Source organism: Danaus plexippus, chromosome 11 (genome assembly GCF_018135715.1).
Source record: "Danaus plexippus chromosome 11, MEX_DaPlex, whole genome shotgun sequence".
Classification (NCBI taxonomy): domain Eukaryota; kingdom Metazoa; phylum Arthropoda; class Insecta; order Lepidoptera; family Nymphalidae; genus Danaus; species Danaus plexippus.
In genome coordinates, this window is record NC_083544.1 from 9,342,527 (window position 1) to 9,355,280 (window position 12,754).

Here is a 12,754-nt window from a genome sequence, read left to right on the forward strand (position 1 = left end):
AGTCATATAGACTGCAGTATTAGAATCCCGATAAAGTTTTACAGTCGATAGCATTAAACGCATTTCTGAAGTCTAACGAGGCCAAGACATTCAGCTGTTGAATGTTTATAGTAGAACTTTAGTCATCAACGTTTAATACATAAAGATATTTTTGGGATAGCTCTAACCATAGTTTCACAATCGGGAGCCTTGTTGGAGGTTAAAAAGTGCACAAAATCGGATATACAAGAGTATAATTGGAAAAGTATGATAACCTCTAATACTTTTCAGAGATATATTTGTAGATATAGTTCGACAAAGAATCGGAAAACGTAAAAGGATTTTTAGTTTCCAAAAAACGAATTATACAAAGTTTATGTCACTTATTAGAAATTTCCTTAGAGTTGAGTCGAAAGATAAAAAATAATAATATAATAGTTTTGAGGTTAATTCCTTGAGAATGTTCTATGGGGACTATGTTCCTTATAAATTTTGTAAAGGATAAAGCCAGTCTGTGGAGGTGGTAAAATAGTATGTGTTCTAAATAGAGTTTCTCCTATTATAATATAAATTTCTAAATAAGAAACTTTAATATATAAAATTAATAATACAGTAATTTAACAATAATATTAAAAAAAGTAACGTTTATATGGAGTAAAAAGTGTATGAAAGTTCAAAATGTGTATATTTGTTTTTGTCACTTTTCAATTTATCACGACTTTAATAAATATTTGCTGTACATCTTTATATTGGTCAAAAAAATAATGCTATAAGGCTTTTTGTACGACAAGGCGACGCTGGCATTTAATTATATATAATTTTTCTTCGGCCCATTTCATTGTTGGTTTCTTTGTGATCACAATCTCAAATTACGATTGAATAGAATTAATAATAATTGTGAAAAGTTGAAGGGAGATCAACTAAAGCTCATTTCCTACCCCAAGGTCATGAATGTTACTAATGTAGGTAATATTTAATGAATTAAATTTATTATAGATGTATATCAAACAAAAAATATAGTCACAGCACTTTCAGATAAGATAAGCTAGAAAAGATACATCAAATATGAGTAAACTAAAAACACGACTAAGTAACATTCATAATGACTAAGTTATATAATATTTGAAGTTTCAAATCATCATTAGTGGTTTTTAATAGAATTTTATAATTCATAAAACATCTGTCTACAACCAAACCTAAGATCTTGCAGTTATTAAGGGTCAAAATAACAAAACGAGTATTTGTTTTGTTAATAAATGTAAAAGCAAAAAAAAACAACAGTATGCAAAAAAAAAAAATTAACCCCAGCAACATAGAAGATTGTTCTATTACCGCTCAGAAAACTCCATCTACTTTGGTTCTGGAGGTCCAAAAATTCGATCGGAAGTTTTTATAGTATTGATCTTTAATATCAAAATCTCTGGGTTGGAGCAAGCGGATACCACCTTGACTATTTTTTAATACAACCTATGACTATTGTTAATGATTTTGGTCGCACAGCTTGTATTGAACATCCAGATTTTTTACCTATAAAGTGAGATTTTTTGACAAGTGCCAATTGCTGCCTCCTATTGTTACACTGGCCGCTATCAGCGAGAAATCCGTGCTCATTCCAATTATCCTCTTTTTCTGTCACTAGTGCTATGTTTTTTGATATATCTCAGTTATTCCTAATTTTATTTTATTTTTTGTTTTAAACATTTTTGTCTTTGTAAAATTATATTTCCACTAAGCGTATAAGAAAGAAAATTGATAATCATTTATAGTAATTAATTTAACAACAAAGATACAACAATACGTTCCTATTTGTGGTGCCTTTACTTTTTCTGAAATTTCTTTTTTTTCCTATTTTAATCCGGACCGCAGCTCTCACTCGGTGCACCGCAATGGATATTCCTAAAGCGCTGGTATTCAACTCGCTCCCTGTTTATTTCCTTCCAGTTTCACTCGTCACTTTAACTGGGTTTTGCGGTGATTTTATTAAAACGTTGAAATTATATGTCAATGTTTCAAAATACATTTAAAATAGTTTTAGAATTCGATTCTTTTAATCTAAAATTCTTGTACTTTAGTATAAGTAGTAAAAAAGGTTTCTTTTTGTTTTCTTATTCTTACAGTTAGAAGACGAATCTTTAATTTACAAATAATATACGTACATACATATATGCCTAGAAACATGTATGCTAAAATAATAATGTGAATAACATTTTAAGATTCCTTTTAAGTGGACGATAAATTAGTCTTTTAAATTATTATTATTAAAATGGTAATAAATATGTTATTTGAAAACAATGTATGTAAAAAGAATTATCGTTTTTACACATTATCCAATTAAGCTGGTGCCTTACTTAAGTAATAGGATATATCTTTCAAGAAAGTCTTCTTGCTAAATCTTAATAAAAGTCCTTTAAGAAGCTATGAAGCTTTAAGATCCTTGATAGGTATCACGACCGATTAAATTATTTATATCGTAATGTAAGTAAAATTGCAGACAATCACAAAAATATTTCTTACGTCCTTATAAATTAATAAATTCGACGTCGGCTAGTCTTTTCAGTGAACTGTTCTCGTGGCTTATTTTAGTTTCCAGTTATATTTAAATTGTAATATAAATTATCTGAATTTATTTTTAAAACATCAAATCTGATAAAACTCACAAAGGGTGCTTGTACATTTAATATAGAGAATCCTACTTGAATTTGTAAGCGACAAATAGCACTGTTATATTAACATTAATGATATACCTAATTTGCAGATTTTTTTATTTACATGTTACTTAAATAAAAAAAAATATATATTTTAAAAAAGTGTGGGGTGCATGGCGTCAACAGTTATAAATATTTTATTGACAGATATAAGTAGAGTGATTATCATTTCGATAATATCTTAAAGCACCCCATGCTTTTTTTAAAATAAAATATTTTTTCTTTTATTCACACTATTCTTAATTTAAATTTATTAAAATTTATTTTCTATTTTTTAGGTCGGTTTTCTATAAAAAGCGTGTTTTTTAGTTTTTTTAAACTATTATTTATTTACTACTTTTTATTTTGGTTTATTTATAATAGCTTGTTTTTTAATTTTAAACTATTGCAGCACTCATGATGCAAAGCATCAGAGAGTGCTTTACGATTGAAAAATTTTTTTCGCCTCATTTTGGTAACTATTTTTAGTGTTATAGCCTTCTTAGTTAACGGAATCAAGATATTTTGCATACTATTGTCGAAATAATTTAATGGAGATTAATTCTATTCTTGCTAAAAATTAATTTAGTGCAATAGAAACGGAAAAAAATATCAAAATAAGTCAAAAAAATTCCTGTCCGTCATATATGAAACTCCGGAAACACTGTAACTTATGAGAAAATACATTATTTGAGTTATTTTTTTTTTAATTCTTATCGACTATTGTAGAACATCGAATGCGAATGGCTAATTAATTCAGTATCGTTTAATTACAATCAATAAATTAATTAACTTTCTTACCTTATCGACTATAGATGAAAATTATATAAATAAACAAAAATCATATTTTGCAAATTGAAAAATGGAACAATTTTATCAAATTAGTGTATTGTCATCGATCCTCGATAAATCTACAAAGTTTGAACGAAATCTGGCTGTTTAAAGTGGGTCAAAATCGCGCTCAAAGAAGTCGGTTACAAACATACAGGTGAAGCTAATAAAAAGCGTGTAAAAACAATAATGATTCTTCGAGCAGTATTATTAGAATAGTATTTGTATTAAAATAATATTAATAAAATTTGGCGAAACAATTGTGATCGAAATGAGTATTATCTCCTTTTTTGAGTCTGTTTGTCTGTGGGTTATATGCTGTCACCCACCTTAGAAACCACTGAAACGCTTATATATTTATTAGACCAACAATTAATTGTAATAATTTTTTTAATAAATCAAATTTAAATTTAACGAAGGTACTGAATATTTAAAAAGAAGATAATATTTGTCGTATTACTTATTCCTCCAATGCAAAGAGAATACCAAAAATCTCCGCGTCACAATATAATATATCATCTCTTATTAAATTTGTATTTATTTAAGTTGCATTAACAAACTGCTGGTTGTCAATATGTCAAGAAAACTAATAGCCGTGGTTAGTAAAAGAGTGTAAATTGGAAACAATATGTCACGTCCTGCAGAAACAACTTGAGGTTGTGACAATTTACTGCACACTATTACATCATTGCCTGACAAAAGACAAGGTTCTTGAGTCATTTAAAAGAATGTTTTTTTTTCTATATATGTATATATTGATAGTAGACTTTATGTAACACGATTTTATTTTGTTTCTGACTTTAAATTTACACTTGAGCAAGATCATTGAACTTCAATTTTACATTTTTTTAATATTAAAATTTATATTTATATTTTTTTGTTTCTATTAAATTACCGAAGTCTATATTCATGAATTTAAAGGTAATTTACACGTAGTAACTAAAGATGGCACTAGTGCTATTAATTGGTCTGTGGTTGGTAACCGTTCATCGAGGCAGCACTTTTCATACGTAGTTACGTTAAAGTCTCTTCGTAATTTGTTTTTTTTTTAACAAACGTTTTTTCGTCAAACGTGTCCTTCTGATTCTTTTTAATACTTCCAGTAGTTAGCCCATATACATGTTTATATTAATTTAATATAGGTAACATTATTGGCAAAATTTTCAAATTACAAAGCTACCTGTTCTAATAAACCTAGCCTCTACCTACAGATACTACAGAGCTATGTCGTTATCATCGTATGTCCCGCAACTGCCGGCGCAATCAAGTCCCAGGGAAAGCTTTGGATACTTTACTGAGCGCATAAAAACGAAACTTCTTGCAAATGGCATCACTTGACTGTAAAGTGGAGGTACTTTCAAAGAAGTCTAATGCCAGTGAAATTAATTCTCATTTGTACCTCCTCAAATATCTATTACAGCAGACTTGTATTGGTAAAGAATACAACGTAGAAGGATATATTCAGCCGCCAGGGCTAAAATTATGTGAACACGTCGGTTTGGATGACAATGAATACATAATTTTGTAAAATTATTCTTAATCCAAGACGGCAGCACACTTCTCAGTTGTCGCGAACTAGTTTCTAAAAGTACTTCTACAATATGATTATCAAAGGAAGGAGCCTTCCAACAATAACTCAAAAAACGTGTTCAGCAATAACTAAAGGTAAATTAAGCAATAAATTAAGAGTAACAAAATCCTTTTAAAAAAAATAAGCTTTTATTTTATTGCCCTTGGAGACAAATATATTTTTATATTCATTGATCAACTTTTAAAGAAAAATAAGTATGGATGCTAAATAGCTTGATGGATTTGATTTTAAGGAGTAAAATGTTCAACCTAAGCATATGCAAGTACTTAATTCTCGCGACAAGCTTTTATGTCATATTAATATTAACGTCGTTATAAGAAAAGAGCCAAGGTCTTAATTTTGAATATTTTTTTCGTTTAAGCGCAGTTCATCCACAAGCTTGTTTTAAATATTTTTTTTACTTTCAACTTATTATATCCTTATTACCACGTTTTTTCTATACATACTAGATTGATATATATTCTGTGGTAGAAATCCTTATATTATTTTAATAAACACTTAATTCTTTTATAATAAAATCTGAAACGTTATAAATGATATTTGATATAATTTGGAACATAATAAAATCTTATTGAGGTAAATGTTAAAAGCGAAGTTATTTTAATATTTTTTTATTGATTAATTTAATTTGTAATAGGTTCGCGAAACCTTGTAAAAAAATATTTTTACCCGAAAGAAGAAAAGTCTGTTCAGAATCTTGAAATATTTGTAACTTATAATTAAAACATCTCTAAATCCGAAGTATTTATTTGTTTTCAATGAATTATTTCCTCAAGTGGTATCTGAGACTCTTGCAAGTATTCCTTTAAAAATATTCAAAACAAAAAAAAAATATCTCGTTTGTCGTCGCTGAAAAGGAACCGAAACGTCGAGAGTATGTCGTTTTAAAATAATAAAAAACGTGTAGTTTATCTTAATATCTTAGTTTTATATAAATGTTTCCTGTTGTAATTGACTGAAAATTGTTATTCAGACACAAACCAAAACTAAATTTTATGAAAGATTAAATATAAATATTAATTAAAAGAGTTTAATTGAAATTATATTTCGTGTACTTATTTCTTTCAAACTTTTTATTAACTTTTATTCCACACTACTTCTGTCTCAATTCGGCAGTCACTTTCATCTTTGTCCGTATATGAGTTTTTGCTAAATAACATTTACTGTGCATTTGAAGCTCTTTTACTTAAACAATAAAGTATCGTTTCGTATAGATGACGAAGTATCTTCAATGTTTTTACTTCTCATTGCGTCCACGGAATATGATGCATAAATGTAAAATGTTAAGGACAATTGAGTAGAGAGGGAAGCGCAAACGTGTTGCGAGCGCTTCTCTTTGTCTGAAACATGTAATGAATTTTTTCTTTATACAGGTTTATTAATATATGAATTATTTTATAATTCATATTAAACTTTCTTTTGCTTTAGTTATAATGATGTTATTTTAAATATTATGTATTTCGCTTTTGCTAAGATACTTTTTAAATGAAGTTTGTCGGTCTGTTTGTGTGTATATATGCGAGCGTGATTATGCTTGTTCTTTGATTTTATTATGGTTATCAAACAGTGTAGAAAAGTTATGTAAAAGCGGTAGTCCGCAGGTAGTTTGCCGTCAGACTTTCAGGGAAAACTGCAGAAAGTTACTTAAATGTTTTTTGTGTCTAAAGGGCAAACAAACAGACGGAATACCTGGTGCGAAGTAGTTACCATCGCCCATGGACTTTTACAACAAAAGGATAACTTTTTAAAATTTGTAACAGACACTTAAGCCTACTTAATTGTCACAATGTTGGGAAAACATTGCTATCGTAATTCTTGCCATAGCGTGCATCTGTTGGTTCCCACGTCCAGACGTTGCTTCGGTGGAGTCAGCAACGTCTCTCGTTGTAATAAACTTTTCGGATACGTAACAGATTTCAAAACATTGAATTATTTTCATGCAAATTTACCTTTAAAGTAATAAAAAATACCTTTAAAGTAATATAATAAACCTTTAAAATAGAGAACCCACTAATTAGTTGGATACATAGATTCCTCTCGGTATCTTTTCTTTTAACAGTTTGTTAGAACTTCAAAGACGTCTGGATTAAAATTAGTAACTAACTCATTCACGTCACTCATAACTATTCTGCATTCCTTATTGAAATTGATTTTTTATTTATAATTTGTTAGACGTCCCCATAAATTTTAATGTAAAAATAGCTAATATTTATACCCTTGATTGCAAATGTTTTGCGTCATAGCAGAGGAACTACTAAAAAATAATATTTACCTTTAGTACACTTTAATAGGAGTTATAAATTAAACTTTAAGTAAAACGTATAAACTATTATGTCTTCGAAATACAGGTGAGTTTACACAATCCCGTGGTAAAAAAGGAACACTCTTTTATATTAAGTTTGCCATGGAAACTTAATTTTTCACTTATTTAGCTGTTTTTATTAAAAGCATTATGATACAAGTTGAATTTCATCAAACATAGGTATTTTACTGTATTTCCATTAAGGTTCTATTTATTTTAAAAATATAGTGTGCTTAAAACTATTTAAATCTGGATTTTATTCATTCGGACCAACACACGAAACAAAACCATTCTATCGGATATTTGAAAATTTACCGTAACATAAAATTTCAATAAATCTAAAAAATAAATCAGGTTAAAGAATCTACGTTGCTTAAGTACATCTATAATAATTACTTCTGTTTTTGTAGATTTTACGCAGAAAACTCGGTAACAACATAAAGAGATTTCCCCTGATTCCTACGTTACTGGGTTAAAAGCATTCTAATCCACAACTCTGTTTTCTAACAGTGTTCTAGTAGAGGATAGCTAGTTTAGTACATTATTATTAAATAATTTTATCTTTTAACCGTATGTCACATAACTATCAGCGTGGAGGCAAAGCAAAGAGAATGGAACGTGATACAGATATACACACATATTATAACTATTCTCATAAGTGTTCCTTTGTCTATGTTTAAATAACTAACTGACATTAAAATGTTAGTTGTTATTGATTTTCATCAGATAAACTATTCTCAAAAGAACGATTTTCCATAATACGGCTATAATATGCAAAAAGTATATAGCGGTAAAGTATATAACTTATGAATCTTCAACGTTCATTGTGTATGCGTAAATAGTTTTTATTAAAAAAATGATGTTTTATAAACCTGAATGAATGTTAACAAGAAGAAAGAACAATAAAAAGCATATTTTTAAATGAACAGTGATATTTCGTAGGTCTGAATCGCTCATCAACATCTATTCAGCTGTTAACTCGGTGTAGTCAGGGCAGTAGGTCGCTCATTATTAGACTACTTTTTTGGTTCTCATGAACAACTGTAATGTCAACTCTTATATATTTTTCCTTATAATACTTACTACCGATTGAAAATATAATGTTACAAAAATAAAAACTTTTCCATCAATATTACTTCAGAATTGACAAAAAATAACTGGATAGGCATATTTTTAATGCTATATCTATAATAAATAAAAAACATTTAAAGGCAAAAATTAAAACCTCTAATTTGTTACCTCACGTTTATGTTTATTTATCATATCTAAGTTTATAACAACTTTATTCAGTGTTTTCATGTTATATAATACATTTTTTAAGAATATAAAAAGAAAAAGAATTTATTCAGTTTCGGATACAGTGTACTAAAACTTCGTCCGATGTACAAATATGATATTGCGTAGTATTTTCTATACACAAAGCTCTGTTTTAGCACCAATATCCGCTTTAAAACAAATAATAGACATTTATACGTATTCCCCAATGTATGAATGCAAATTTACCTAATAAATACATAGTTTCAATGGTCAAGCTTGTGAGGCCCATTATAGAGAGGAAACAAAATCACATTAAAATTGTTTTCTGAACAAATCAATTTCGTTATGTATGGACGATAAATAAAAAATACAGTTAAAAAAATAAGAAATCGTATGTAAAAATGTCTAGATCTATGCGTTTATTATGTACTTAGTAAAAAAAAATGAATAATAAAACGCAGACGTTTGTAAAATCATCTGAAATAAGATTAGATATTCAAGATGCGTCAACTGTAACGCAACGTAACGACAAAAAGGCATTCAAAACGATCTCAGTCGAGGGCCGGCTCTTGAAACGCGTTCGTCGGTGTGCACTTCAGTTATTGCTTTCGAAACGAGCGGCCTGCTGGCCTTTACCAACGCTGAATCACCTTAACGATATATATTCATAAACCAATACATTGCGGTTTTTTTTTGCAGGTTGTCTATTTCGGAAAAGAAAATTCTGCAATGTAAGCTTTTAAAAAAATTCGTATCAAATCGTGTGTGGGCCTGGTGACACTTCACTCAAGTAGGTGAAGTGTAAGTGCAGACATGCATTATGCAATGGGTGTCGATAGAATTACTGGTCTATAGCTCGCATCATCATAAACTTAGTTTATCTTCCAAGTTGGCTGGATGAGTTGCAAGTTTCTCGAGAAGTTTTCCGGTAACACTTCAGTGTCTGAAACTAAAATGTTGTTAGATGGTAACTTACATGTTATTTATTAATAACTATGTTAAAAGTGTTATATTACGACCGAGAATCTTATATGAATACTAAATTAATACATTAAAAATATTGTTATCAAGTTTTCAGTTTGATACATAAATTTCGTGTACATAACGAAATATTAAAATAATTTTGCGTCATGGCTTGGAAATCAACATTTCATACTAGTGGCGAAGCTGGCCTATAATAAAGCGACAGTTTTCAATAGCATTCACCAAAATGATTTTCACTTTGCAAAATCACATAATGCCCATAAATAAAGACCGAGAGCGTCAATCAGACTCATTAAATATTAAACTTGCAGTTCCGTATACATGCCTCTCAAATATATGACGGTACATTCGGCGTACAGTATAACGACATTCGGAATATTCAATGTTATCACGGCCACCTGTTGGTAATATAAAATTTTCAGTGTCCATTACGCGTTGTATTGCAACTCGAAATTGATATCGCCTTCACACCAGCAAATGGTTCAGTTTAAAGGTTAATTGATGTTTACGAAGTTGTAATATAATAGGAGTCAGGTAATGTCAGTGATTCATAGCGCATCGGACGCTGGCGCTGAGCTTCACCCATCAATATCAAACCGTTTGATATCATCCGTTATTACACAACGTACATTGTCTACATAACCGTATCTCCATACATACCTACTATGAATATAATGTACCGGTTATATGAAGTCAAAGAGTACAATCAGTTTTATATTATTAGCTGATTCAAGGTTGTATTGTTATAAAGGAGCTTTTTTATTTAAAGACGAAAATCTCTCGCTTTTCATATATAAAACGTACAAAGGTGACCGTAACAAGACAATATTGGACATCCGACCTTTTTTAAGGATATTTAGTATTAAAAATGTAAAACGACATTGTCTTCAAACCATAAATTTCAAAATATAATATAAATTCAAATTCCAATTTCACTCAATATATATATTGTCGACAGGGTAGCATCAAAATATTATTTAATTACAGTTACGATCATAAAATTTTGAAAGACGAGCAGAAACAACTTGGATAATATCATCAATATTTTAAAATGAATAAGAATTGTATCAATAACGACATAGTTACGTAAAACTATTATGTCCATACAAGCGAGAGAGGGAATTGCTTCAAAGTATTGGAAACGTCGAGAAAATAATTGAAAATGTAATTTTAAACCTGATACCCGATAAATTTATTTTATTAAAGGCTTATGGGAATTGCAATAAAAATTACATTACGTCAACTTTTTAGGACGAAATAAGCTGAATGTAAGATGATGAAATGATTTGATTAAGAATGTATTTGATAAATATTTAAAAGAAAAATTTTATATTTACCTATAACATTTGTATATGCATCAGTTTTAAATTCAAAATCAAAGACAAATGGTGTTAGTAACTCAGGCAAACAAAACTAAAGAGTTAGAATAATAGTCATCATCTTTCAAGGATGGTAGGAAATGAGAAAGAAGAGGTAACTAGTAACACCGTGTTTTTACTACTGTACACTGCAGTTAAGGGAAACTCTGAAGTCGTGGGGAAATATTTTTTTCTGTATTCATGTAGCCACCTAGTATATCTAATATATATATGAAATTATTTGTATTACGTTACATTAAAGGCTTATTAAAACCGGAGCATCGACGTTGTGAAACAGCACTCCAATTAAATTATTTATTTCTTTGCCTGGATATAATCGATAGAAACTTTATGGTCGGATCGTATAAAGTTAGTCTTAATAATGTCACATTTAAAACTCACTAATATTTGGATTTATATTTTCTATGCATATATATATATATATTAAGAATTAAATCTTTTTATGACGTCTTTTTGTAGTTGTATTTTAAACTGTCTTTTTCATACACGTCCTTTATATAAAGCGTCTACATGTAGGTATATTTAAAATATTAATTATGGTTCAATATTATAACATGTACTGACAGTCTTAACATATTTCCTATAACAGAAATATTGAATATCTCAGGGAGTGAGTGTTGTTGATTGAATTAAATAAGAGTTATGAAATGAAAATCGTTGTTTGGAAGAGACATATTATTATAGTTGTAAATAGTAAATAGTATTTATAGTTTCTCTGTTCTTCCGATAATTTTAATAATGTTTCTTTCTGCGATAAGAAAAAAAAAACCAATCGAATTTTTTTATAGCCGTAATACATGAATCGTCAGGGTTTTAGTCATAAATATGAACAGTCCGTCGAAAAAATCATGAAATAAAAAATATCAAAATCTGTGTACATAAAAAGTTTAATGGTATATCCACATATTCGTATACGAACAAGTTATGCGACGCAATTAAGATTAGTTGATGCGAGATCGTTCTGACGATTTCTGATAAATCAATCGTCAGTCGTCTAATTCAAATCCAACCGTCGGTGTTAATTTAAGTTGTTATCAAACGTTAGGCCCTAAAGGGGTATAAGATACCTGTCAGCGAAATCCTAACCCGAGCAAATTGAGATGTCTCATGTACAAACACAATCTAATCTGAAATTAGCTATTTTAGAACTTAAAGGGTATCGGAGTATCTATATAAAAGGATCGGATAGTATTGGAATACCCACGTGAATATATTTGTTTGCCTTAATTGGATCACTTAGCAATTTCTAAATATAGTACACACAACAAAGATAAGTGTTTGCATTTCTATTCATATATCTTGGCTATTCTATTGAGAATTCGTGAAATTTGAGGCACATAATCCTTTTATTTTACAATAAAAATTATAACTTTTATATTATTTGACAAGAATATCAAACAGCATAAATATCATCGTTAATTTTGTACCCTAATTATTTGTTTCATAGCTGTGTCCTGACCCTATTATTGGTGATAAAATAATTCATTTTGCCTCGCTATTGTCTCGTAGTTCTACAAACTATTTTATATGAAAACGATGCGTTTTTATTGAACACTCAATGGCTCGGTCATGTTTGCGTTCGAAACTTTATATATCAAAACGCAAAAGGAGAACCTTTATAAAGGTTATATTTTTTTTATATCCATATATGAATTATTAGACAATAAAATTGTTGATGTCAATATTCAATGTCATAAAGATCAATATTTTATAGGACAATATTGACTTTACAGTCCACAAAGTAATT